The sequence below is a fragment of the Danio rerio genome, chromosome 13 (assembly GCF_052040795.2).
Source record: "Danio rerio strain M-AB ecotype USA chromosome 13, GRCz13ab, whole genome shotgun sequence".
NCBI classification, from domain to species: domain Eukaryota; kingdom Metazoa; phylum Chordata; class Actinopteri; order Cypriniformes; family Danionidae; genus Danio; species Danio rerio.
This window is the reverse complement of record NC_141033.1, coordinates 14,560,453-14,586,963: the sequence shown is the minus strand read 5'-3', so window position 1 is coordinate 14,586,963 and position 26,511 is coordinate 14,560,453. Positions and strand designations below refer to the sequence as shown.

Below are 26,511 nucleotides of genomic sequence, written 5' to 3'. Positions count from 1 at the left end.
CTAAAATTCATTTAAAAAACAAAAAATAATAATTTACACAAGTAAATAAACAGATTTAATGATGGGCTAAAAATCTGCGAAAATCTGCGCACGCAGATTCCATGTGGGCCTAGTGATGAGGAATCATGGAGGCTCATTTAAATGGGTCAAGAAGATACTATCTGATGACAACAATAAAAAATAAATTAATTAATGGATACACAACACTTATGGCCCTAATTAACATCTAACGCAATAAGGCACAGGATGTGTTTGGCATGATTTGTTGCTATTTTCAGACCAGCGCAACCATAATTTCAGTGTTTTGCACCATGTTGTTTAAATAGCAAATCTATTTGTGCCACTTTGTGGACTCGTGGGTGTTCCGGTCTACAAAGGAGGTGTGTTAAGGCGCATTGTTGGTGCGTTGCTATTTTGAGGAATAGTGGAATTAGATATGTCCACCTGTTGGGTTTTAGAAACGTATGAATCAACATACAGAGCATGAGAGAAGGACATGTGCTTGGATATAACTTTTTTATACTTCATTATTATTGTTTATTTATTTGTTTGCCGGAAATTAAAACTGAATTTAGAAATAGTTTTGAAACAAATCTTTGCGCTTAACAAATTAAATTAAATATGTAGGGTAATGGATGTCTTCAGTGGAGTATGTACAACACTGTTTCCTTATCCACAAAAGTAAAGGACTAAAGTAAAGAGTAAAAGAAAAGTAAAGAGGAAGTAAAGAGGCCGAATGGAGGAGGCTTGTTCTTTATCCTTGTGCTGCAGATGTTTTGTTTATCTGTTTTCTCACTAAAAAAGCATTCAGTTTTTCCACTTACAAAGTATAGGAGACTTAACGTCTAGATCGTTAAAATACAGCCCTTAATTTCAAGTCCCGTAACATTGCATTTTTTAAATAATCAATCCAGGAGGTGACGCTATTCATCAGCATTATTATTTCACAAACGTTAAAAATGTAAGTAATAGAGATTACTAGGGAAGTCAAAATTAATTGTTTCTTCAGTGCACCGCGATGCAGACGCGGACAATTCAGTATGAGTTCAGTAATGATCATAACCGGTTATTATGTACTGACGTCATTTATCTCCTATGCGCTCTGTTGCGAGGGAGGTGAGCACGAGTATTTACAGCAATCAGCCCATGGCATAGGCACCATAGGCAAATGCTAAGGGCGCTGTACATCCAGGGGGGCGCCAGAAATGAGCGTGGTTCAGTTGATTTTGTTTTCGATATTCCTGACACACATTCAGTTGTAGACGGCAATAACTCAAAAACCTCTTACCCTAAAAAGATCTAAAGTGTGTTTCCTACAAAAAGACAAAGCTGGTTATGTTTCACAGCTGTCTTTCTTTTTTTTTTCGCTCAACATTATAAGCACTGCTCCGTTTAAGCCCTCGCAATATGTGTTTAGCCGGGAGAGCTTGCGCTGAGAGGAGCTCTCAGTAAGGGACCGTTGGAAAAGTGCTTCTTTTTTTTTGTTTTTCTACTTCGCTCAGTGTGAGCTCTCCCTGTTGCGAGGGCTTAAGTGTGTGTGTGTGTGTGTGTGTGTGTGTGTGTGTGTGTGTGTGTGTGTGTGTGTGTGTGTGTGTGTGTGTGTGTGTGTGTGTGTGTGTGTGTTTCATACAAACATGTTAATAATTTGTTTGTTTTTTGATGCTGTCTATGTTTGTGTATGTGTTTGAATGAGAGACAGTGTGGTGCTTTTGTCTGTGTGTTTATACAGACAACTTGTTATAGCCTCCCCCCTAAAATATAACACTGTATGTAGAAAGCATCGTCAGTGCACCGTGATGCACAGAGATATCGAATTGAACCGAATCGAATGGCATGAAAATCGTAACCGAACTGAACCGTGAGACCAGTATAGGTTCACACCTCTAGAGATTACAATGATTTTTTTTTAAAACTGTCCAAATGTGACTCTTTAAATCATCAAGCTGACATCTGTAAGTTGGAAACATTCCCTTTGTGTAGCATAGTGGGTAATTTTGTGTTCTATGATGGGGCTAAAGGGTGGCCGAGCTTGTTGACATGGGGCAACCACTCTGAACCTCACCTTCACAATTATATAATCTCACAAAAAGCTTCATATTTCACACTGGCATAGCATGACTAACTCATCTGGTACAGTATACATAACATATAGGGTGCACTGCCAGCTGTCACTATGCTCATTACTGTCAAAGGCTACTGTCAGCTGGCTTGGCATGGCATCAGTCATAATTGGGTCAGGCCACACTGGATACGACACATACAGTTCTGCTTTTGATGCCTTCATGTTTAACTGGAAGCTGAAATGACTGATAGGTCAAATCAGGGCAGCAAGTGGTAGAGTTTGTGGGCAGTTCGGATAAACACACCGAGTTGATTGGTTCCTAATGAGGGGTTCACCAAAACGTACCAAGCTGATTGGCCTGTAATTAACAGACTGACACAAAGCACCATGATGATTGGCCGGTAATGACGATGAAATATGGAGACTGATAAACAGGTCATTAAAAGTGCGGGTGTTTATTGTGAACGAGCACTGCACTGTTGGATAGGATATGAAAAAGAAAGCAGTTTTGTCAGTATGAAAGCTATCAATAACTTATTCTGTATGACTGCATAACAAAAAACAGCTCACAAAAGATCTTGAAACTTCAATCATGCCGTTAAGATTTGGAATGCAATTCACAAACACACAACTCGCAAACTTTTATTCTTTCCTTTATATTTTGCAAAAGTTGTGGCAAGATTTGACAAAGAACACATCAAAGTAAAGAGTGAAGCAAAATACAAAACAAACAGTGCATTCGGGAATTTAATTTGTGTCAGGAGGACATTATATATATATATATATATATATATATATATATATATATATATATATATATATATATATATATATATATATATATACATACATACAGTTGAAGTCAGAATTATTAGCCCCCATGAATTATTATTTCCCCAATTTCTGTTTACCGGAGAGAAGACTTTTTCAACACATTTCTAAACATAATATTTTTAATAACTTATTTCTAAAAACTTATTTATTTTATCTTTGCCATAAGGGCAGTAAATTATATTTTGCTAGATTTTTTTCAAGACACTTCTATACAGCTTAAAGTGACATTTAAAGGCTTAACTAGGTTAATTAGGTTAACCAGGCAGGTTAGGATAATTAGGCAAGTTATTGCATAATGATTTATTTATTTTTTATTTTTTTGTAGACGATTGAAAAAAATATTGCTTTAAGAGGCTAATAGTTTTGACCTTGAAATGGTTTTAAAAAAATTTAAAACTGCTTTTATTTTAGTCGAAATAAAACAAATAAGAATTTCTTCAGAAGCAAACATATTTTCAGATAAACTGTGAACATTTCCTTGATCTGTTAAATATTATTTGGGAAATATTTAAAAAAGAAAAAAAATTAAATCAAATCAAAGAGGAGCTAATGCATATATATATTGTGCTTCTGTTCATTTGCCAATATCACTTTCTCTGAATTTCTCAGCTCTCTCAATATATACCTAAACCTTATCATAACTAAATGGCAACACATGATAAAAAGTATCTTTTCCAAGTTAAAAGGAGTTTTTGTCCTAACCATCAGCGATGGCTATTTTCTGCTATGTTGTAGCAAAACAATAGCATATTCTGCTATGGCAATTATCACCTCAGGTGCAGATTGTGTGCTTTATTCTGTGCTAAATGCTAATGTGTGTTTAAATGTCATTATTTGTGACTTTTATTACCATACTACTGAAAACAGAAGTGGGACCACACAATGGCGGAGTAGGTAGTGCACACAAAGGTTGCTGGTTCGAGCCTCGGCTGGGTCAGTTGGCGTTTCTGTCTGGAGTTTGCATGTTCTCCCTGCATTCATGTGGGTTTCCTCCAGGTGCTTTGGTTTCCCCCATAGTCCAAAGACTTGCTGTACAGGTGAATTGGGTAGTCTAAATTGTCTGTAGTGTATGAGTGTGAATGAGTGTGTGTGGATGTTTCCCAGAGATGGGTTGCGGCTGTAAGGTCATGCGCTGCGTAAAAACGTGCTGGATAAATTGGCGGTTCATTCCGCTGTAGCTACCCTGGATTAATAAAGGGACTAAGCCAAAAAGAAAATGAATGAATGAATGAATGAAAACAGAAGAAGATAGTTCACCTCTGATCTTGAAAACAATATAACTAGCAGATGGATTCAAAATGATTGTCAAAATTATGATAAGAGTCACTCAGCTTATGTACTTTTATTAATGTTTAATGTGTATTACTTTGATTATAACCTACTATTTCACTAGCAGTGCAGTGGATGACATTTAAATGAATGGCTGGTATATGTTGTTGTCATGTTGCATTGTGTTTAGTGAAGACAGACAAATTGCTTGTAACACATGTTGTTAGGATACATTGATACTGCATTATTTGTTGATAACTAATCAGAAGTTGGCTAAATAATTAAGCATGTTCTGAAAGTTTTCCAGTTTGGTACACATATGAATGTTTGTAAATTTGATTAAGTTAAATGCTTTCCCAGCCATCATATTTTTGTTCAAAAAATGTTTGTTCATTCATTCATTCATTCATTCATTCATTCATTCATTCATTCATTCATTCATTCATTCATTCATTCATCCATCCATTCATTCATTCATTCATTCATTAATTCATTCATTCATTCATTCATTAGTTTGTTTAGTCCTTCCTTGAATCAATACTTCATTTATTTGTACCTTCCTTCCTTTATAAGTTCGGTCCTTCATGACTTTGTTCGGTCCTTCCATTCCTTGTTCAGCCTTCTGTTCTTCATTCGTTCCATTTAGTGATTGTTTAAGGCTGTTTAGTGATTTCAGTCATCATACAGAAGACATCCTTCATTTTCTCATCAGTGACTTGCATCTAAACATTCTCTGGGTCATTAAGTGTGATGATTTTGTATGTCTTCTTGAACACTTTTATTGCTCCCAAAAGGTTTGCTGCATTAAAAAAGCAGCCATGTCTTTAGGTTATTCAGTAGGATGTGATTTACTTTCTGTTCAACTTAAATGGACAGGAATCACATGACTAATTGCATTCAGCCCATCCTCACAAGCAAGAAAAAAGTAGTGACTGCAGTTTGAAGGAAAATAGTGGAGTAAAAGTACAGATACAGCACTAAAAATGCACTCAAGTGAAAGTATAAGTACACATTTTTAAAGCAACTTACAGTTTTTCTTGTTTGATTTGACCTGGTTAAAGAAACTAGAATCCACTCCATTTTGCTCATCACTATCCTTGCAGAGCAGAATACATGTCTTGAAAATATGTATATTCTTTCTCATTGGATTGACACATTTTCCCTAGCATTTTTCAAAACACAGATTTTGTTTACACAGATGTCATTCAAGCAGTCTAAATTCCATTGTTTTACCTATGGCAAGCAAACAGAAATCATCTATTCCTAACCATTAGAAACTACCAAGATCAGTATGAAATCACTGAAGCACTGGTTTGACACTGTTTTACAGAAATCTTCGATTAGCAATCAGTCTGCAAAGCTTATAAAAATGGTAGAAGGTCTGTGTTGGTCTTTGCCAGCATTGATAAGTTATGTCATCAGTGACTATGTCTTATACTCTGATAGATTTGACTGTATTTAAGTAAACATGTGTTATCGCTAATATCTAAAGTATTTTATTATTTTTGTCTGTTTTGTTTTTTAACAGTATTTCAGTTTTCAGCCACAGTTAAAAAATTAATTAATTTAATTCAATATAAAATGAGTTAAAACATTTCTTATTCAGGATTTAATTCTTTTGATTTGATAGCCGAAATAGAAAGACAACAAATGGCATGGGCAATAGGAGAGACACTGCTTGCAGCAGAGCCACTTGGGCTCCAAGGAGGAGGAGCTTGAGCTCCAACCCCTCCTCCTATTAGCTGTTTTAATGCGTACACCCACCCCACCTCTAACCCCAACCCCCAGTGACATCACTTGTAGAAGACGTGCAAGGAAGGAGGAGCTGGAGCTCAAGCTCCCCCTTGCTGTAGCTCAGCTCTGGCCAAGTGGCTCTGCAGTGAGTATCACTTGCAAAAGAAGACAATAACAAGCAACGGTGCACTGATTCACACTGAATTCAGTATGATGTTGTTTATTATGTTGTGGTTGATTAAAAGAGCTCATTTTTGTTTGCAAGTTGTGTTGTTTGAAGGCAGATTTAGCTTTCGTTGCATATTTTAAATGTTTGACACAGTTGCAAGCAAAATGTGTCATTTTGACCATGAGTGCCGCTGTTTAGGCCTGTGTGTTAATTGTTTTGAAAATGTGGAGTTTTAGTTGACGGCTGCATCAAAGCAATCAAGAAAAACTGTAGTAAATTACAATTCCTTAAAAAAAAACTTATTTACAGTAACTGGAGTTTTTTTGTTACTTGAAACCACTGCATATAATATAACATATAATATGTCTAGCCATCACTGTTAACATTCAGAAAAAATTCATTCAAATGTTCAAAGAATGTTTTTCTAAATACACTTTCTGTCAAGATTATAAGAATGTTCAAATAAAAACATTTTAAAAGGAAACTCTGAAAACATCATCAGAGTGTATCGACTATTCATAATGTTTTATGTTACATTTTAGAAAATGTATTTTAACAGTGTTTTACTGTAACATCTACATAACCTTGATAAAATGTTAATAAAAGCTGTGGGAACATTCCCTGTTAGCTGGGTTAATTGCTTTGTGGAGCACAGCAAATAGCATGTAAGCATATGCCTTAAACACACACACACACACACACATTCTGTTTTGGGGGAGTTTACATAGAAAGATTGATGTTTGTACTATAAACTCTCTATTTCTTTTCTCTCTATTTCTGTTTTTTCTTTGATGTTGTTTTTAACCAAAATTTGTTAAGAACTGTACAATGTTTTCTTCGTGGAAACCAAATATTACTATTCACATAGAGTCATTCATTCAGAATACTTTTCACAAACTGTTTGCTTGCAATTACAAAACAATTCACTCCCCTGATCGCTCAATCTAATTCTCACTGCCCTCTTCTATTTTACTCAATAAAACTAATTTCTTAGCTTGTCTTTGTAGAAGGCTACTGTATAGATTGGTCAGAATGGTATACTGTAGGTCTGTATGTGAATTTGTTGCTCTTGGATTGCCTTCAGTATTAACTTTTGGAGTTCAAGAACAGAGATAAATTGTGTCAATATTGAGAAGGTGAACTAATTTATATTTAAAACCAGTCTCTTGATGCGGCAGCCAGGTGCTATAGTTTGCTGTCTATCACCGAAGGGTACAAAGTAGTTTAATTAAGTATATGTGGTGAGAAGAACCTTTGCTGAAGGCGATACATTTGTACATATACAGCGGTCTGAGGTCACGGTGACAACGTGGAGCTCAAAATTTAATTAAAGTCTGGAAATAAACAGAAAAGATATTAGCAATTTTAATCACACTGCACAACACTGTCCTGAGATTTGACATAAATGCATAGAGTCTATTAAAGGAGCACACTACAGTTTTTTTTTTTTTTTTTTGGAAAAATTAACTCAATTTACAAGTCACCTAGAATTAAAGTGTTCAGTTTTGGGTCTGCCGGGAGCACTACTGTTATTAGATTAGCTAAGCATAAATCATTGAATTGGATTAGACCATTAGAATCTTGCTCAAAAGATTTTTAAAAAGAGTCTTAACATGGTGTAATTGCAGATGAGTCAAACTTTAAATCTATTAAGAATTATTAGCCCCCCTAAATTATTTGCCCAAATTATTTCTAATAATTAAAAATTATTATTTCTAAACATAATAGATTTAATAAATCATTTCTAACACCTGGTTGATTTTATTTTTGCCATGATGACAGCAAATAATATTTCACTAGATATTTTTCAAGATGCTACTATACAGCTTAAAGTGACATTTAAAGGCTTAACTGGGTTAACTAGGCAGGTTAGGGTAATTAGGCAAGTTATTGTATAACAATGGTTTGTTCTGAAGACAGTCGGAAAAAAATAGCTTAAAGAGACTAATCATTTTGTCCTTAAAATGTGTTTTAAAAATTCGACACTGCTTTTATTCTAGCTGAAAAAAAAAATAAAAAATGCGTACACATTCCTATTTTAAAAATTTCTATAATAAAATTTATATTTTCTACTTTAATATAAAAACCATTGCCTTCATGCCTTCTTCATGTCAGGTGGCTTTTTTCAGTTTATTCATGACAATTTGCATTTGTATAATGCTATTATTATCAGAATTATTATTATTTAGTATATGCATATTTATATTTCTTTTAATAAAACAAGTTTGGATTTGTCCAACAAATCTCTGTGCTAAACAAACAAAATTAAATATGTAGGCTAAAGGATGTCTTCCTAAAAGAGTAAAGTAAAGAGTAAAAGTGGAGTTAAGATGCTGAATGGAGAAGGCTCATTCTTTATCCTTTCACTGCAGGTGGTCATTTTTAAAAAAAAAAATTTTAGTTAACTGTTTTCTCACTAGTTAAGCCTTCACTTTTACCACTTACAAAGTCCGCTATGTAAATAGCAAATGTGCTATGGCTTGACAACTGACTCTTGGGAGGCGAGACTCTAATTGGTGTAATGCACGTTATGCAAAAATAACACCCATGACTCATTAAGAAAACAAGCACAATCCTGTTAGACCATGCACCAGAGAGCAAACAATATTTTTCCGTCCTTAAAATAGCAAAAGTGGATTCAGACTAGCCCTTATTGCTTTAGAGCTATGCGCTTTAGACTTTTTGCCTAGATCGATAAAAAAGAGCCCTAGGTTACTTGTAAAATGAGGCAAAAATTAATGTAAAACATAAAAACTCATTATCTGAAATCAAAGTGTGACAATAAAGGAAAAGGGCTTCACGGGGACTGCTGTGTTGATCAAATGGTCATCGGTGTTAGTGGCTGGAGAGATGGACAGTTATTAAGCAGTGCTTATTGATCTCTGTCTCCTCGATGTGCTCCCGGGATTATCCACCATCCTCCTCGAGGGCTATCAATGTTCATTAGTCAGTGTGACGCAGAGCGATGCTTCCGCTGCCGAGTGTTCTGGAGAAATAGATGAAGCATGTGGAGGTGAGAGTATCAATACCATCTCAGCATGTGGGCGACAACATGCGATTTGATTTTGAGTCTTGTCCACTCAACAGATGGCAAACAGTAGTGGCACCAACACATATTTCCCAGCATGCAGTGGTCAAAACATTAATGATCTGCAGGGACTATAATGCTTATCACAACATGAGGTACAAGTCGTACATCTTTATTACTCTTCATTAATCTCTTGACAAGTACTCTCATTTCTGGGATGTGCTTTACACATTCAATGGGACTGAGACAGAAGGAAGCACATTGTGTATTCTGTATTTTATATACATACAATGTTTTGTTTTTATTGTGAGTATACTGTATAAAATAAAATCTTATTACAATTTTCCAATAATATTGCAAGACTACACAGGTGTTTTGTCACAATTTATTTTGTCCTTTGTCATTTATAAATGACAAATGGGGATCGGGATGCAATATTTGATCTGTTAGATCTTATGTACTGTTTTTGTTTAGAAAGCACTCAAACATATGCAGTATGGTGTAAATGTATGTCTATGGGAAACACTTGATAGACAATTACAGATACATTTGTTACTTGACGACAGAATGCACATCATAGAAGTTACACCATGATTAATTGTAAAGCAACATTTAAGCCGCCATCACACTGCATGTTTCACCCCATAGACTTTCATTTATACAGATGCGAATGCGAACGTGAATGTGCCTGCAAGATGCGAAGTTTTACAGTTTACTGCATTGGAAAGTTCAAGCTATGAAGTAATGATGTGAAATTGCGTGAGACCAATCAAAGATCAAAACATGACTTGATAATTTCTTCTTGTGTAATAGAACAAAACAGCCAATGCAATGTCTTTAACGCTTTACAACATCAACACAGAAAGTCTAGCATGTTTGTTTTATTTTCCTGTCGTCCATGATGGGTTTGTTATTAGAGTGTGATTGACCAATAGGAGCACATCATCTTTTTTTGTAAACAATTTTCAAAATAGCATCAGGGAAGAGAGAGGAATGCATTGTAAGATGGACATTAAGTTGAAAAGAAAGCAATGTGAAGTTATAGCAGGAGTATGTTTGTCTGTATGATGTCATCGAGGGACTTCCATGAGTAAAATATAATGAAAAACATAGCCAAAGCGCTTCAGCAGCTCAGTGAGTACTGGAATTAGCATGTAAACTAATAAATCACTCAGCATACTCTCACTGACAATGAATATACATATTCTTCGAAGGTAGACAATGAATATATAGGCCTATAATCTTCGAAGGTAAAAAGCTGTCTTCTGAAAGTTTATTTAAATTTTTAGTAAAGTTAGCATTTGAGAGTGTAGGGCTGCTTTGTTTACAGATGTTGCCAGGAAACTGCTTAAGTGCCTCTTGCTAGCACAGAATGAATTTGCTTATCTACTGTTTTCGTTTAGAAAGCACTCACACATATGCAGTATGGTGGAAATGTATGTCTATGGGAAACACTTGATAGACAATTACAGATATATTTGTTTCTTGACGACAGAATGCACATCATAGAAATTACACCATGATTGATTGTGAAGGAAAATTTAAGCCGCCATCACACTGCATGTTTCACTTTATATATTTCCATTCATACAGATGAAAATGTGAATGCGCCTGCAAGATGCAAGGTTTTGCAGTTCGCTACATTGTAAGGTCCAAGCTTGGTGAACTCGAAGTGATGATGCGAATTTGAATCACATGGTTGCGTGAGACCAATCGAAGATCAAAACATGACCTCTATGTACTGACAATTATAATATGGTCACTCACTTTTATAATGCCTCAACTTGATTTATCCCACCCCTTTTCACAGAACCTTACATCAGAATTTCGCTTGTTTAAACTACAGTATATTGTGACCGCAATATTAGTATGGCATATTTTTGTATCCATCACTCATTTTAGTAAGACTATAGTTTGATTCAACTATTATCATCAATAGACAACAAAATAGTCATAACTTGTTTGACCAAAAAGTACATGATATTGTAGGATGTTTATGGGAAAAAATAATATGATTGTCCTGGAGCCTCACAACACACACAATATTTAATTTATAGCATTGATATTGCAGCCTGTTCATCATCAAACAAAAGTCAAGTTGTCCATGATTTATTATTTTAACCATATTACAAAAAAGGAAAATCAGTGGGGGGTACTCTTAGTGTAATCTGTTACAATGATGAATGGCTTTACTTGCCTGTATATGTTAGTATACCTAGAAACAGCTTGATTAGCTGGTTCAGGTGTTTTTAATTGGGGTTGGAACTAAAATATGCAGGACATATTTAGGGACAGCTTGGGCACCCCTGCTCTAAATCTTCTAACAACTGATAAAGCTTAATTTTTGATTTCACTTCTTTGGGGCTAAGCCCCTCATCCATTTTGACCCTAGCAACACCCCTCAATTAACATTTAAGTTTAAGCTAAATTTAAGCAATATGAACTCATGATTTGTTAATGTATAATTATGTCATGACTTGGAGGGGCACATCACCATTAACTCATCTTTAACTACTCATGAACCCTTGTATTTAAACTGTTCATGTTGATGATGACAAAACACTTGGTAACACGTTACTTTAGGTCACAATTCACACTATTAGCTACTGGCTTATTACCTGCCTATTAATAAGTCATTAACTGTTCATTTTTAGTTAAGAAATATGAGCTTTTTCTGCATTTCTAATTTAACCCAAAACCTAAACTCAACTTCTACCTTACTAACTATTAATAAACATCAAATTAGTAGTTTATTAAGCTGGTCGTGTTAGTTAATGGTTTATTTATACTGTGAATTGTGATAAATTAAAGTGTTACCCACTTTTCAGTGTAAACGCAATAGATGTGCATAAGGGGTTTAGAGTAGCTAGGAATGAAGTAGTTAATGAAGATAAAGTTACGCTATAATTATACATTAACATATCACAAGTTCATGATGGTTGAATTAAGCATAAACTAATGTGGTAATTATTACATCAATTAACAACAAGCACATGCTAACAAGTAATTAAGGTAGCCGTTTTTCACACATAAACTCATGGGACTCATGTTGCAGTTAAAAATTCATAATTAGCGCATGCATTAACTCATCATCAGTTCATAATAAAGTAATGTTTAGTTACCAAATGAATATATTTGTATTCTTGTACTGGTATTGTAAAGTGTTACCCTGCACTTTTTCATAATCATCTTCCTAACACTGTACATACACATAATTCAACTGGTCAGGAACCAAACCCCAAAGTGTAAATGAAATGCATACCACGGTACATGCAATATTAAATTACTTCTTCCCAAAAATTCTCTCACATACATTATTTTGTGTTCGACTGCCTACAAACAAGTGGTGGCCTGTCATACCCTGTGGCACTTTTTGCCCTGCTCTCCTCTAATATTGTGAACACTGTGCAACCAAAAAAAAGTACAGCTGTAGCTTTTTAATACAGTCACAAGCAATATTGGTTAATCATTTTTTGGCTACCACCTCCAGCTCGACCACCTGCTGTAACTTGCCAGGTGTTTAGGGAGGAGAAGAATGCAGTGATTTAATCAGCAGCAGCTTTTTCGGGGCTAATCCACTTAATTGCGCTGACCTTTTTGTGTGCACTCTTTCACCGGCTCAAATCCTCATGTTTTCTAGCGCTTGCCAGTGGTTTGTGGTGACGAAATAAGGAAGAGCAGCATGTATCTTGCAGTGCATCCTAGTGTGGTGAGGGAATAGGGATTTAATCAGATATTCTGAGTGTGCCAGTGTGTTCTGAACAACATGGGCTGCAGTGTGTTTAACAAGGCTGATCACAGACAGACCACACCTGCTTCTCCTGTTCAATCTGGGCTAGACATGAGTGCAACAGCCTTTTATTGGTTTGGGCTGTTTTACAGGATTGAGAAACAGAGAAAGAGAGCAGGAGGGAGGGAAATGGAGGGGAACGCAATAAGAAGAGCATTGCGCACACTCATGCACAGAAACATAGAGGTACACAAACACTTTAGCATCAAAGGCAGTCGAACTCAATCTGAATCCTGTCGCCAACGCACTGCCTCACTCCTTCGGTGAAACAATCAATATTCAGTATTTTCACTCCACTTTAAACACTTTGAATGACTGTCTTTATGTGCTGTATAAGGAAAGAGGAGATCAGAGACACAAAGGGGTTCCTGTATCCTTTAGAAATGCTGTAAGATAGACATTTGGCACAGTTTTAAGTGATTAAAGCAATGATTATTGTTTTTAAAAACCCTAGTAAATAGCTCTTATGTTAATACATTTCCTGCTGAAACTTCAAGGAGGCAAAACATATCAAAGATTTACTTTTGTTGAATGGTGATCAAAAGACATTTATAATGGTATGAAATAGTTCCCACAAAAAACATATTAAGCACCAAAAAAAAAAAAAAAAAAAAAAAACCATTGATGGTATTCAATTCAATTCATTTTTATTTCTATAACACTTTTACAATGTATATTGTGTCAAAGCAGCTTAACATCAGTCCAATTTTCAGAGTTGAAGTTCAGTTTACTTCAGTTCAGTGTGGTTTAAATTTCACTGCTGAAAGTCCAAACACTAAAGAGCAAATCCATTGATGAGCAGCTGTACAAGTCCCAAACAAAGCAAGCCAGTGGCAACAGTGGCAAAGAACAAACTTCACCAATTAATGGAAGTGAAGGAAAATACCCAGAGAGAAACCAGGCTTAGTTGGGCACAACCATTGCTTCTCTGGCCGAATTTCTTGTGCAGAGCTGCAATCTAGGCATGGAGGCTGAAGAACGCTGGATGTCCGTTGTAGAGAAGCTGCATGTATAAATAGGTCAGTGGTGGGTGTACAATCTGGTCCATGGGATCAATGCGGAGACTCGTCTGTTACTGTAGTCTTTCAGTAATCAGTCTCATGCTCTCTACTGCTCCATGACCACCACAGCAGCTAAGTATACGGCCTGGTCTAGGATTAAAGAGACCTCTAAAAATCCTCTGTGGTCGGCATCATCTTTTCATATGTATTGTCCTTGAGGTTCTTGATGGTTGGCATCATCTCTTCACAGATCTTGGATCACATAAATAGTGCTGCACAATCTCTAGACGCCTCAGAATGAGTACCCCCAGTTGGAAATAGAGAACAAAGAAAACAGAGTAGACACTGTTTATAGTGTACTTAAACAAGATGTATTAAATATCAATGCAAAAATGAAGCACTAATAATGAAAATAAATATTATCTTGATCACCAAATTATTAAATTAATCTTTAGAGAATCATGTGACACTGAATGCTTGATTAATAATGCTACAAATATTCAGCTGTTTCAATGCAGGAATGAATTACATTTTAAAATGTAGCAAAATAAAAACAAGTTGTAAGATGTAAAGCTATTATATTTTGTAATTACTGTTTGTACTGTACTTGAACTACACTCAAACAATGACATTTGCGGTTTGTTCAAACTACTTATTTAAAATGACCTGAATCAACACAGGGTGGCATTGTGGCTCAGTGGTTAGCACTGTCACCTCACACAAGAATGTCGCTGGTTTGAGTCCTGGCTGGGTCAGTTGATTTTTACAGTGAATTGTTTGCATGTTCTCTTGTTTTTGTGTGGTTTTCCACCAATTGCTCCAATTTTCCCCACAGTCCAAAGACATGCGGTAAAGGTGAATTAAATTATTTAAATTGACTGTAGTGTATGAATGTGTGTTAATGAGTGTATGAGTGTTTCCCAGTAATGTGTTGGGGCTAGAGGGGCATAAAATTTATGCTGGAATAGTTGGTTAATTCCACAGTGGCAACCCATGATAAATAAGGGACTAAACTGAATGAAAATTAATGAATAAACCATTAATTCTTGTAGCTATTTATGACAAATTTGTTGTTTTCAATCCACCTAAAATTGTACTAAAAAAAAAAAAAAAAGTAATGTTAACTTATATCCTTCATGTGGTCCCAACACAAATAGATTGCGTAGAACCCAGTATTGTACACTGATTTTCCAACAGCATAAACATCTGCTAAAAGTTACATTAGTCAACTTCTAAGAATACATTAGCATACAGACAACCTCATATCTGTGAAACTCAAAATTTGGATTTTGTGGGATTACCTGCAACTGATGAATGTTCTTGTTCATTATTAAATAGGTTGTATTAAGCCCGCTTTAACAAGATGTAATAAAAGTCTCAGGTGTCTCCAGAATGTGTCTAGTTTCAGCTCAAAACAACTTATGAATATTATATAATCCAATGCTATAAATGCTCTGTTTTGAGTAGAAGCAAAAAAAAATAGGGTTTTAGTGTGTCTTTAAATTCAAGTAAGCTGCTGTTCCCTGTCCCCTTTCCAGGAGAGGTCTGAGCCTTTACAGTCTGTTTGTCAGTCTCTTAAATGTTGTGAATAAATGTGTGTACAGAAAGCAAGATTCTTTGGTTTGTATTAAAGAGACTGTTTACCCAAAACGGAGTATTCTGTCATCATTTACTCACCCGTGACTTGTTACAAATCCATTTGACTTTAATTGTTAAACACTAAAGAATATATTTTGAAGGAAGCATGAAACGGGTAACCATTGACTTCCATTGTATTTGTTTCTTCTAATATGAATGTCAATGGTTATCAGTTTTCAGCCATCTTCAAAATATTTTTAGTGTAAATAGAATAAATAAATCCATAAAGGGTTTAAAACCATTTAAGGGTAAGGCCCAATACCAGTTTTACCCCTTAGCCCTGCACCTTAACCCTACCACTCGTTTTGTGCGTTGAAGCGGTAGGGGTGTCCCAATAATTTTTACCTTAAAGCTGCAGGTCTAAAGAGAAGGGCTAGATAGCCTTCGAAATTGAGATTTTCCAGAACCACACTCAAAACCAAGGGGTACAAAATTTCCCAGAACACAGCAGCTACAACGACGACATGGCTGCATCCGCAAGTCCAGAGATGCACAAATTAGTATCTTTTGGCATTATTATGAATTTTTACAACAAACAAGCAGATTTTTAAATACATTCATAATGAAATTTGTGGTTTACCGTCATGCTTTAAAAAAAAAATGCTTAATTAAAACCCGCAAAATTTTACTTTCTATAATCCCTAATAATAACTCCTTTATCGTAGTCCCACAGTATACTTTGACATCTGATACTCTGATAGCGCATTTCCACTGTTGGGCCAGTGCGAGCCAGGGCTTTTATCAGGCCAGGCCAAACGCGGGGAGGTTGAGCAGTGAAGCCAAAATCATGTCGCGTTTCAACTGTCGGGCTAGTAGCTCGCAACGTGTGACGCAAACCCCACCCCCAGAACATCCCTTGAATCAAAACGTCACACAACCTGCCCACTTCAGCGGGAATCAGGCAGATAAAACACACCTTCGCATCATCACACAACCATTAAAATTAAGACAACCGAAACAAACAGATGACATGTTACTGTACAGCAGTACATTGTATGTGTATACACACAGGCCTGTGTGTTTCCATTCATTTTATTTGTTTACTGACCGACTGACTGTTGGCATTTTGCATCGACTGTTAGTCTCGCCACTAACGGAGTGTAGTGAGTGCACCCATTCATAATGTAAAACCACAGAAATTCTCCAGTCATAACCCGGTATGAAATGTATTTTATAACATCCTTGTTTTGATAGACGTTGTGTTAAGTGTTTCAGCACATAAGAGCAAGTAGACTAATAAACATTTTACCATGTCATATAAAAACAAACACTTGTTTGAGGATATAGAACACATTTGGTAATTGGACTTTTCCCCAATGTGTTTAAAGTGGCGATGCGCAGGACTGAGTGACAGAGAAAAAGGTAGGCTAGATTCTGCTTTCACTCACCACAAAACTGCTGTTCACACGATTTGCTTAATATCATTGTATTCAAGCTGTTACGATCGGGATCGGGATCGAACCCGTGTCTCTGGTGTGGTTAGCAGTAGTTCTTACAACATGAGCCAAGTCAACAACTGGTGGCCCAAGAGCAAAGGAGGAACAAAGTTAGTCCACAACATATGAATTAAAAAAAAAAAAATGACAAAAGAGATAATCTCTCTCTACAGCCAGGGTTGAAAAAGTACATCAAAAATAGGAAAGCCGAGCTTCCTAAAAATACATACAAAATAAAATAGACATGAGGGTCTCAGAACAATCAAACAGCAATATAGCAAGCTAAAAGTCTTAAGAAAAAAGCAATAAGTCTTGAGAACAACTTAAATGGACACTAGACGGAGCAGCAAGAGATAGGGTTCAGGACTGAACATAGAGCAGATGGACAAAAAGAAAGAAGTCTTATATAGAGCAAGGAACAGGTGGTGGTCAGGGCTGGACTGGGGCAAAAAAACGGCCCTGGCATTTTGGGCCAGAGCGGCCCACTACATTCAATCAAAATGCTATCTATCTATGCACGTCCAATATTTTTATTAACTCATATTTTATAAAAATCAAAAGCCATATATATGAAATAAATAAATACAAACTTTAATCTCAATTTAATTTCTGTATACTGTCTATAAAGATATTTGTTGAGTTCTAAAAAATACACTGTTCATTCATTTATTTTTCTTCGCATAAGTCCCTTATTTATCAAGGGTTGCTGCAGTGGAATGAACTGCCAACTATTCCAGCATGTTTTATGCAGCAGATGCCTTTCCAGCCACAACCCAATATTGGAAATCACCCATACAAACTCATTCACACACTCATACACTACAGCCAATTTAGCTCATTCAATACACTATTCACTCAGCCTATTGAACTTATTCTCCGCAGATGAGCGGGCGCTGCCATTTGAATCTTTTTGGCACGAGACTTCCGGTCTCATTCACTTCCATTCATTTTTAGACATTAAAAACTGCTCGTTTCACGTTTTAATGTTGCAAACTGATATTTCCTTGTTATATTATTCTACTTGGTCTGTGTAGTCATGCAAATATTTGTTTGTAGAGCAAGTAGTTTGACCGTTTTTTGCCGTTTATTATTCCTTGTCATTTCTCCCATAGGCAACTGAAACGGAAGTTCTAAGACAATCGCGAAAACAGGCGCACTTCCGCATTTTAGAATAAGGTCAATATTCAATAAAAAACATAACAAAAACTGCCTGCAAATGCATGGGTAAATCTTCAAAGGGAACAGTGTACTTTATAACCTCATTCACCTCATCCTGCTTGCTGTTTCACTATCTAAACAATGAAAACAAAATATAAGTCAAATTTGTTTCATTTTGATATTATGATTAACAGACACCAAACAGCCTCGTGTAGCTATATATTTATGAGCATTATCTTAGCTCTGCATATTTAAAACAAAACAGGGCTTAAATATAACTGTCTCCTTTCATTTTCTTTGAAAAGAACAAACTTTACCTCGTCTCTTTTGCAGAATATCAGTTTTAATAATCAATAATGGCCATTATAACAGTATAACGTACAATAAATTTATATGATAAAGGTAAGCAAGTCAATGTGCAGAATCAGTGTACGTGGTTACATAAATTAATATATTAGCTTATTTTTGCACTTAGCCAAAACAACAAGATGAATTCAATATCAAGTTTAACAACTATAGTGAGATGAGATCATCCAGCAGATGAACTGTCTGACATGCACTACACTCTCACCTGGGGTTTATGCTCACCCGCCAGCTCTTGGCAGAGAGTGTGTGGTCACGTGATTTGCGTTTTTAGCCGTGTACTAGAATGAAAAGAGAACTTCTCAGAACCGCTAAATGAAACGCCGGTGTATTTCCCGCGATTTCTCTGCGCCTCCCTTGCGTTTCTTCTCTCTGACTCTCGACTATTTTGACAAATACACACAGACGACGCACGCTCACACAGAGCCCAAAATAGGAGTTTGTGATTGGACCAGCCCAATGTCAATAAAGAAAAGAGCAAATGGGCTGCAGTGTCACATGGGCCGGCCCGGTCTGTCTGTCCGGGAAAAAAAGCATCTACTTTCAGAGAGTCACAGATCACAGGAGCGTCAATTAATAAGGCAGAAAAAAGCTATAGGCTGCTAAGCCTTTTATGGGCCGATCAGATCATAAGACGATGATTAGCCCGGCCCAAAAAGTACGTCGGCCCACCGGGAAAGTGCCCGGTCCGCCAGATGGCCAGTCCGCCCCTGGTGGTGGTGATTACGCTGATTACAGGAGAGTTTAGAGGAACAAGAGTCACTACTGCCATATAATGTTGAGGAGTATAGGGCAATATGTGCGCCCCCTGGTGGGTTGAAGGATGCGACAAAGTGCTGAGATATTACACAAATACTTTTTAAATAATATTTTAAACCTCCTCTGGTGTTTATTGTTTTTAGAAAATATCTAAAATCTTTTTTTCAGATAGGTCTTTGTAAAATTAAAGTTATATATAGCTTAAAACGGTTCAATTTATGTATTGTATATACCTACATTGTTAAAGCTAGCTTTTTTTTGTTTTATATTGGTTTATTTATTTATTGTGATTTTCTTATATCCAATATTTTTAATTATTAAATGCATGGTCCACTACGATATCATATTTTAAACTTTAGTTTATGTGTAATGTTGCTGTGTGAACATAAACAACATCTCTGATTGTAAAAAGCTCAAAGTTCAATGCAAAAGGAGACCTTGGTTTTTACAGAGTTAGCTTAGCAAAGCCTACAATGAACGGATTTTGGGGACTTCAAAAAAATACTTCCGGCCCTTGTAAGATCACAAAGGTACTTTTACCGTGCACACACTGCGCAGCTAAGGGCCGTGGCCAGAGGCGCTGTAACGTTACAACAGAGAGAGCTAAAATGCGTCCAAACGCTACTGTTTCCACAGAGCTTCGTCTGTTTCTGTATTTGGGCTTCCAAAGGACACGACACAAAGACAAGTGCTTACAGTTCAATATTAATTATGTTCCAGAGAATTGTAAAATACATAGCAAACATGATTTGACAAAACAGCTTCCAGAATCTCACCTGGATGGAGATGTGCTGGATTCGGTTAAAATCTCCTCAAAGCAGAAGCTGTGAACTACGACCTGTAAGTGTTTTTATTTGTTAAAATTGATCATGACATGTACAGTGTCTAGCATTAACGGTATGCTGTAGCACCGATGTAAGCAATGGGAAATGCTGTTTTGCACCGCAAACAATTTAGCTACAAATTTATATTTATCAGTCAAACTGCTGTAAACACCCACACACACACTTCACCAGCACATGCAGCGTCTCTTTATGTGTTTGCACGACTGAAGTGATTCTCTTTAGGCAGCTTTTCCATGCGTTTTACATCTCAGATAATGAAGTCACAAAAGATATGTGGATGATTCATGTTACTTACACCTGCATATTCCAGATATATGTGAAAGGCGTTATGGAAAAAAAAAATACAGGATAGCTTACCTTACTCGTGTTGCAGCAGAAAAATAAATCAAGGCTCACACAGTTCTCATCCCACATCTTGTGCTTTATTCTTCTGTTATGATATATTACAGAAAATCATCCAATAATCCAATCCGAGCATCAGAGAAAAAGAAAAAGAAAGTCTTGTGCACATGCGCTTGTTACAGAAAGTTCACACATTCACACACAAACATTGATACACACAAATACGATGTCTCTTAAAGGAGCCGCACCCCATTTTCACTCGCTACAGACACATGTCTGTTTTTTTTTTTAGAGAGCAGGGGTCCGTTCTTCGTACCTTGCTTAAATGATCTAAGATTATTTGGCAGATCCCGGATCTTTTAATCTTGATAACTGATCTCTCGCTAATTTGGTTCTTCAAACGAGTTCGCGAATCAGACTGATCTGAGATCGCTGCGTGTGTTGTGAAGGACAGATCTATCGATCCTCGAAATCATGATCAGCAATGCAACGATTGGCTGACGGCACAGCAGCGTAATGACATCATCTGATTAATATTCAATTATCCATGTGAGCAAAATTACATCAAATTAGCAGTAAACGGCTTGTTAAATATGACACGCAGTAACCTTCCACATTTGTTGTGAGCTGCAGGCTTCACACTTTCATTTGTCAAGAGTATTTATCATGTATTTCAATGCAAATCAATGTATTAAGTTCCACATTTAGAAAATATTTTCTTTATTATAGTAGCCGTTTTTTAATCGGTGTAAAGAATAACTGGTTGTTTAAAAAAAAGCGTTTTCATATTGGTAAAGGCGTCTGCAACTAATGTAAAGCATCAAATCACTGCATATTAACTATCAAAATATGTTTATGACTTCATAAATGTATTATTGCTTTAAAAAAAAGTCACATTTTGTGCATTTCTATTTTACACAATTTGTACTAAAGTGATCTAAAAAGTTCATATCAATAAGTTTTCTCTTTGCACCAGATGGTAGTCTTTGTACTTTCATTTCGAGGGTGCAGATTGCATAAGTTTTATTAATATGTATAACTTTATTTATTTTATTAATGACTATAACTTTATATATATAGTTAAAAAATATGTACCATTTTCCCAAGTGTATATAACTACTACTGTAAGAAAATATCAGAATTCGGAACATACTTTCTGTATTATCTTTGCTTGAACTGACCCGATCTAATCCTGTTTATATGAATTGAACCTGCTTCCGATCAGGTTTGACCTAGCAGAACTGTTGCCATGACAACAACTCTCGGATCAGCTTTGAAGAACGAAACGATCCTGGATCATGTCAAATCGTCAACATCCAAATCCAGCTAACTGAGTAATCCACGTACGAAGAACGGACCCCAGGCAGGATGTTGACTGCCTGTTTACACAGCAGAAAAGCGCATGCTTTTACGGGCGTGATGTGGAGCCAATCTGAGAATTGCCGCAAATTATGAAGATGACCAACCTTTCAGAGGAACTAGAAAATATATCATTTGTTTTCATGCTAGCTGAGTAGCTGTGTATAATCAAAGTGAGATATATGAAAAAAACTACATGATTTCCTTCAAGTCAAACATGTGCACACATTGCTTTGCATCTTATAAACACAACCAAGCCTTAAAATTACATTCTGGACAACTCCTTTAATATTTGACCTTACTGTTGTGTTCGGGTCAAATCTGAAAGATTTACAACTTAAAATCACTTAAATATTGTGTTTTACATGTAAAGGCCTTATATCCTCCACACTATGCATTTGAACATATAAAAGTAATGATCAGCTCTTTCATTGAATTTTGAGTGTTTTAATCAACCTTGTTACACCTGTGGTGTTCCTGGTCAAAAGTGACCGCCATAGGAAATAAATGGGTATACAGGCTTAATTCATTTATCAGACAGAAAACATCCCCACTCATATTACCCCTCACTCACTCACTCACTCACTCACTCACTCACTCACTCACTCACTCACTCACTCACTCACTCACTCACTCATTTCAGACTGAACAATGTCTTTTGCAGGTACATATCTCTTTTATGTGCTTATGTGCCAACCCTCCAGCCTGAACTCACAAGGAAAAATATCTATTTTATGTTTTGTCAGATTAGTGGGTAATTCATATGAGTTCAGTCGTACAAAGTGTATTATTTTGTAAAAGGAGGTGTGGCACCCAACCCCTTCCATTAACCCAATCGTCATAAGCAAAATGTACAAAACTGTATGAATGAGATTTTACTTTTATTTTATTAGACCTTTATTATCTCTCTCAAAATTTACCAAAGTATAACCAGTGCTAGTTCTTTGTCCAAGCTCACTGTCTATACCCTCAGCCACTATTCCTATTAGTACACTTAAAGGACTGAAAATTCGGTCACTCAGAGCACAGGAAAGGATAGCATTTTGTTTATGCTTTGCTGGTTGATAAATCATTTAGATGGATTCAAATTTCAATTTCTTTGGTCAGACCCTGTGAAAGTTATTTTAGCGAGCTGTCTATTATTATTATGAAACAAAGTAATTTGATTTCTGTCAACTATTGTTCATTTTGTGATGTATTTTCAACACCTACTTTTATTTTTTATTGCATTTATTGTATGTCTGATTCTGTGAATTCATTTTTAACACTACTTTGAGACATTGTTTACAGCTAAATAATGTTGAACAAAAATTTGGTGGAGAAAAAGGATTTTTGTGCTAATATAAGAGCACTTAAAACAGACTGGTCAAGTTTGACCAGGAACACTAAAGGGGCAGAATGTGAACACAACACGAGGGTTAAATTATTTCAATATAGTTTAAGCTATTTTATCGAGACATGACACTACTGTTTTGAGCCTCCAAAAGTGGACACGTTTTAAAAGTTTTATGTCTTTCTGTTGTGATCATATATTGTATTATCTCAAAAAAAAAAAAAAAAAAAAAAAGCCGGTCGAGACATCAACAGAGCTGTCAAGCGAGCGCACTTTTGCCCTCCTAGCACACACACACAGGTCTCACAAAGCGCACGTATCACGCACAAGCACACCATTCTTGACAACCTTTACTGTCTGCTGTGTCTTTAATATAGTGTAAAGATTATTATGCGCTATTGAAACATCAAGGAGGATGCAGCAAGGAAATGTCAAATTAAAACTTTTTATGCAACAGCCTTACATTTAAAAGGGAAAAATAAGGGTGAACATAAGCACAAAGACCCCTATCCTACAAGGTGTTTTATGGAATAGCTTAAATCTTAAATTGACCAGCAATATGTTTCTTTCCCTTATTAATTTATTTGTTTACTGCATGTACTCGTGTGCGATCGGAAAACCAGTGTAATGATGGCATGCCATTTTTAACAGAGTCGGGCAAAGTCCGCCTCTCCTTTCACTTCGCCCTGAAGCCCCAGCTGGCCCTTTTTAGTCCAAGGTATTCGGTGGGCCGAAAAAGGCTGGCCGCTGGCCCCAGGAAAGCTCCACTTTGGCCCTATCAGGCACCGGAAGTGACAGGAAACGCGACTGGCCTTGGCTTGCTCGCTTTAGGCACGATTGTGGAAACGTGGCTAATGACACTCGAATACCCTGTCAGAAAAGTGTAGTAGCTGGGAATGAGCTTTTTACAGTGTCTGGTTGGTATAATGATAATGTTGTTTTCATGTGTTTACATAGATGATAAGGTCCACTGTACATTTACAAGCTTATTACCACATTATATTGTTATGATAGCATATGGTATTGTTGCCTTCTGTGATTTCCTGAAGATAAATACCAAAAAATAACACAACTAGAATAAATACAGCAGTCACTATTGTCAATCTTATATAAAGTAAACATGTGTGACATATGATGGCATGTGCAGGTGTGGTAGTGGTGTCTCATTTCTTAAGAGTACATTTTGAAGCCCTTCACATTCACACTGTGTCAAAGGCCAAAGAAAAGATGAATGGGAAGATGTAAAAAAAATAGAATTGGGCCTAAATAATGAGTAAAAGTGGATACATTTATTTTTATATTTTTAAATTAAAGTTTGCATCAGACAGAAGTTAAGATTGTCCTTTTTCTCCATATGGTAACTCACATCAACATGAAACTGATTAAATAATTGGGTGTTGCTAACAAAATTGAGCTAGATTTGAATGCCAGTTTGCTCTCATTTTTGGAGGATTGCTGTCTAGCGGTGTCACCGTTGATGCTATGTTGTGCAGAATGTTTTCAGATACCCAATGATGACAAGAACAAAGAGCTAAATTTTACATTCAGAATCAAATAACATTCACTTAAACCACTGCCTTGATTTCCCTGCCCTAAAAGACTAATAGCCCCACCCTAAAGGCATTCCATGAGACCAGAAGTGATGACAAGACATTTTGAGGGGGAGGGAAGGTTAAGATATTTGATTAAAGACTCTGAAGTTAAATTAATTTTACCAAAATAATTAAGTACACAGATACTATACCATTTACTACATTATACTGTACAAATGAAATAAGAATTCAGTTCAATTCATGTTTATTTATATAGTGCTTTTCACAATATAGATTGTATCAAATAAGCTTAACATAGTTCTAGTAAAGTCCAGATTTCAGAGTTGGAGTTCAGTTAAGTTTAGTTCAGTGTGGTTTAAATTTCACTGCTGAAAGTTCAAATACTGTAAAGCAAATCCTCCGAAGTGCAGCTCCACAAGTCCCGATGTGAAGTGAAGAAAAAAAAAAAAACCTTAAAAGAAATTAGGCTCTGTTACATTTTGATTTCAGTTCTCTTACACAAGCTATCACACACATACGGTTAAAATCACACATAAAATACACACAGTGTTGGTTACGGTGACAACACAACACTGATTCAACCAGGCCTTGGCTCTTTTCAGTTGTAAATTTAGGATATCTTGATGTGTACATTCCTGGACAAAGAACCCAGGACTCAAATTGAGGTGTTTGAGAGTGTATATTTACAATCACTTCCACTAACTTTGCACTTTGTTAATATGCAGATCTTTTTTATAGCCAAAAAGCAACATTATACATCACAGGTTGAAAGTTGAAAGTGTACAAAAAAAAAAAAAAAAAAAAAAAACAGATGCTGTTTAAATGTTCTCTTGTGAGCTTAAATATACATTGTTGTATAATATGTCATGTAGTCAGAGATGATGGAGTCTGTACCTTTTATTTTTTAAATACACACTTGGGTGGGCAACATCGTTCATATAAAAGAAAAACAGACAAGCCAGATCAGAATAGGTCAGAGATAAAGACACAGCAAAGGGAGGGTAAAACAAGAGGACAAACTCCTGGCATCTTAAATCAGGTCAAGATAAAATCCGCCCTTTTCTCTGTGTTTCTCTCTCCTTCATTTTCTCCTTTTCTGTTGATCTAAGGCCACAAGGTTGTTGTAACACTCACCTTTTCTGCCCCAAAATTCGATTTTTCTATTTTAACAATCCCTTAGCATCTGTCCAGACTGCTTGTGTATGTGTATCTGTGTGTACACTGCTAAAGCTCAATATATTGTGATGCTGTTCTTCTGTCTTAAAGGCATAGCTCAACAAAAATGAACATTTAAACATAATTTGCTCTTCCCTATGCTGTTTTAAAGCCTTGTAAATGTTTAAAAGTCAATAATACAAAAATCAAAGAATGGCCCCATATGTATACTTTTATATACGTATTATACATTCGAAGTTTTCCAGTGGTGTTTGCTGAAAAACAAACCAAAGCTGAATGTATTATTTACCAACAATCCTACCCTTGACTGTTGGTTTTCTGTGCACAGTTGTGCATTCACAAAACTTTATATAAACGTGATGGTTCACACTGACTCACCCAGGAAAAGCACACAGACAAACACACACACACACACACACACACACACACACACACACGACAAAATGCGGTTCGTGAACTTTTATCTCCCTATTTCTGTAAAAAAAACATCATACTTATCTCTCAGCGGTCTTTCTGTCTGTCATTTGAACACTGAGATTTGGTCTAGGGACTTTCAGCTCAGTGCCATCTACTATCTTCAATGTGTAATAAATAATGTATAATAATAATATAATAACCCATATACTGAAAAGTTTAAGGTGTTTTAAAATGAGCAAAACAAC

At 36.1% G+C, this 26,511-nt stretch overlaps 1 protein-coding gene and 1 long non-coding RNA gene across 2 annotated transcripts in view; both read left to right on the top strand.

Annotated features, from left to right (window-relative positions):
- The window catches only part of gfra4a (GDNF family receptor alpha 4a), a 298,064-nt gene that overhangs the window by 18,138 nt on the left and 253,415 nt on the right, over positions 1-26,511 (top strand).
- LOC147841018 (uncharacterized) lies at positions 13,279-25,483 on the top strand. Its single transcript, XR_015505809.2, has 4 exons — positions 13,279-15,025; positions 15,085-17,167; positions 20,010-20,729; positions 21,792-25,483. It is a non-coding gene; the product is annotated as an uncharacterized LOC147841018 (long non-coding RNA).